This window comes from Gopherus flavomarginatus, chromosome 9, assembly GCF_025201925.1.
Source record: "Gopherus flavomarginatus isolate rGopFla2 chromosome 9, rGopFla2.mat.asm, whole genome shotgun sequence".
Taxonomy (NCBI): domain Eukaryota; kingdom Metazoa; phylum Chordata; order Testudines; family Testudinidae; genus Gopherus; species Gopherus flavomarginatus.
In genome coordinates, this window is record NC_066625.1 from 7926005 (window position 1) to 7929855 (window position 3851).

A 3851-nucleotide genomic window follows, 5' to 3' on the forward strand; every position below is an offset into this window, starting at 1 on the left:
TTCCTTCTCTCAAAATGAGCTTGGGCAGCTGTTATGTGAGGTGAAAACTGGCAGTGGGACCATAAACAAAGGTTTGTACTAAACAGCAAGGCATGGGCTTGTGGAGGGGGGGGGGGAAAGTGTCTCATGGGGCCATCTGAGCACATGGATGCTATTCTCTGTACCTTTTTGGGCCAAAAGAAATCTGATGAGGTTCAACAACAACAAGTGCAGAGTCCTGCACTTAGGAAGGAAGAATCCCATGCACTGCTACAGGCTGGAGACTGGCTAAGCAGCAGTTCTGCAGGAAAGAACCTGGGGATTACCGTGGACAAGAAGCTGGATATGAGTCCACAGCGTGCCCTTGTTGCCAAGAAGGCCAACAGCATATTGGGCTGCATTAGTAGGAGCATTGCCAGCAGATCGAGGGACGTGATTATTCCCCTTTATTTGGGACTGGTGAGGCCACATCTGGAGTATTGCGTCCGGTTTTGGGCCCCCCACTACAGAAGGGATGTGGACAAATTTGAGAGAGTCCAGCGGAGGGCAACAAAAATGATTAGGGGGCTGGGGCACATGACTTAAAAGGAGATGCTGAGGAAACTGGGGTTATTTAGTCTGCTGAAGAGAGGGGGGATTTGACAACAGCCTTCAACTACCTGAAGAGCGGTTCCAAAGAGAATGGAGCTAGGCTGTTCTCAGTGGTGGCAGATGACAGAACAAGAAGCAATGGTCTCAAATTGCAGTGGGGGAGGTCTAGGTTGGATATTAGGAAACACTATTTCATTAGGAGGGTGGTGAAGTACCAGAATGGGTTACCTAGGAGGTGGTAGAATCTCCATCCTTAGAGGTTTTTAAGACCCGACTTGACAAAGCCCTGGCTGGGATGATTTAGTGGGTGTAGGTCCTGCTTTGAGCAGGGAGTTGAACTAGATGACCTCCTGAGGTCCCTCCCGACCCTGATATTCTATGATTCTATACACTGGCTGCTGTCCAATAGCTGGGCCATTGTCTTACCCAGATACAAGTGTGATGTGAAACCCTGGATATAGATAGCATCTTCAAACCCTTATAGCTCTGAGGCCACCGTGGTCTTTGGCAGGCTGCCTCTGACTTTACCCCTAGCATATTCAGCTGATCCTGCAGTTCTCACCTGTGAGGGACACTCTCAGTTCAAACCCAGGGGGCACAGACTTAGAACAGTCTCAGAGGAAGGCTCAGACATTCATAGAATCATAGAAGATTAGAGTTGCAAGAGATCTCCGGAGGTCATCTAGTCCAACTCCCTGCTCAAAGAAGGACCAATCCCCAACTAAATCACAGTCTTGCCAACCCCCAAAGTTCAAAAATCATAAGTTAGGCTCCCCTCCCCCAAAAAATCATGAGATTTTAAAAATAATCAGAGTCGGGGCTTTGCATTTGCCTTCTGGGTTTTGAGTCTTTAGGGAATCATGTTTTCAAGTTTTTTCTTTGGAAAAAATGAAAAAGCAAGCAAGCTGGAGTTACCCCATGTGACTCCAGCAGCTGGAGCCTTAAGAAAAACCAAAGCAGATATTGTGAGACCCATGATTAAATCCCAGCAATGCTGAATTTGCTAGCACTGGACCCATAGCCACAATGCAGCGTGGGACTCTGCTCTTTCGACAGGATGTTTCCTAGGAACTGGGTGAGGAAATGGCCCTGGCTGAGTACTCTAATAAGCCACCTTGCACTGATTCCTCTGACTAATTAACTCTGCACCTCTAGTCTGGGGTGGAGGGGTGGGCACTTTGTTCCTCTTCCTTGACGGAATTTCCTATATGTCTGCAATGGCATCCGGGTACCTCGGGGATTGGTGCCACGGGAATAAGGATAATATGATAATAACAAACAAGACAAGAGGGAGTGAACATCATGGTGATAAAGCTTGCGGCTGATGCTATATTCCAAGGGTAGGCAACCTAAGGCACGCGTGCCGAAGGCGGCACGTGAGTTGATTTTCAGTGGCACTCACACTGCCCAGGTCCTGGCCACCAGTCTGAGGGGCTCTGCATTTTAATTTAATTTTAAATGAAGCTTCTCAAACATTTTAAAAACCTTATTTACTTTACATACAACAAAAGTTTAGTGATATATTATAGACTTATAGAAAGAGACCTTCTAAAAACGTTAAAATGTATTACTGGCACGCGAAACCTTAAATTAGAGTGAATAAATAAAGACTCTGCACAGCACTTCTGGGATTGAGTGGGGGTCAAGCACCCCCGGGGAAATTAGAAAGTCTACTCCTCTGGAGAGCAGAGCAATAAAACAGAGCAGAGGGTGGGAATATTGTCTTGCGAGGAAGGATGAAAGGGTTAAATGTATACAGCATGGAAAGAGATTACTAAGGACATGATAACAGTCAACAGATATTTGAAGGGTGTAAAGACTGAGGTGGGAGAGGAAAGATCCGTTGGGGAGGGGAATTCCTAGGGATAATGGAACGGAGTGAAGAAAGGCAGGGGGATATCATCTGAATGCAAGGAAAAGCTTCCCAGCAGCAAGATCTGTTCTGTTGTGGGTCCATCTCAGCTCCAGGTCAGGAACTGGAACTGATGGATTTGTACATCTAAGAGCTTGGTGGCGGGAATCCTTGGCGGTGGAATTTTCTCGTCTCCTTGGCTGGGCAGGGTGCAAGGCCGAAGCTGTTTACCGGGTTTGTGCACAGGGCTTGTTTGAAGGAAAATTCGGAAGGCCGTGATTGATGAGGGGGTTGTTCTTCTGTTTGCTTTACTCGGCACTGGTAGGGTTACATGTCAGATGGTTGTTTTCGGTGTTAAGTGGGCTTGGAGGTCAGTGAGAAGGAACAGTCCTGCACTGGCAGGCTCAGATCAGCACCAGGGACTAAGCAGATCTTCTCCAGGTGTTTTACTGGGGAGAGGAGCAGAAATGAGGACAGCTTAATTATTATTTATTTGCATTCTGTTAGGCCCTAAAGGTGGCCTCTGAGATTGGGGGCCCCTTGGACATTGTATAGGAAGAGTCCCTGCTCCAGTTACACAAGGCAGACAAAGAGCGGAAGAGTTATTATCGTCAGGCTGTTACAGGTGGGGCACACAGAGACAAGGTCACTCAGGGAGACTGACAGAACTGGGAAATGAACCCCCCTCTCCCAGGGCTTTCTTTCCAGCATTTCCCTTTCCTGAGTTACACTCAGGTAGATTTTGAGGCGTGGAAGGAAAAAAGATTGAGAGCAAAAAAAATCCCCCAATACTCCAATGCCTGCTTCCCACTGGCCCTCTGCCTGCCAGTCACATGCGATTACTTTTATGGCAGTTTCCTTCTTATCAGCACGGATTTCGCAGCCCTGCAAACAGACCAAGCATCATGAACGTCCCGGTGTTAGAGATTGTGGAATCTGAGGTGAACGGGAAAGTACAGGACATGAGGTTAGCAACGTGCAGGCTTAAGAAATCATAGATTAAATAAGAGCACATTGTTTTCAGTCTCCCAGGGTAAATTACCTTGGTGCTCTGGTAAGAGAAGACCCTGTTAAATTCCAAGAGCAATTAAGGATGGTTGTCCAATGTTATAACCCCACCTGGACAGATATAAACCAACTTCTGAAAGCTGCCCAAAGAAACATTGAACTGCCTTTTACAAAAGACTGGCTGGCCTGAGGACCCCAGCATTGGCATGAATCTCAGTCAACCTGATTTGGATACACACTGAAACAATCTAGTAAATGCAGTCCTCGCCGTATGCCCACCAAAGGCAGACTGGATCAAAATTCGTGCCTGCAAGCAATCTGAGGGGGAGAACAATTGCATCACAACTCTGGCCGCCTGTGCCTTCCGCCAACTTTTGCTTTCCTTTTCTCCTCTCCCTCCATGCCCCTCGCTGTGTGATAT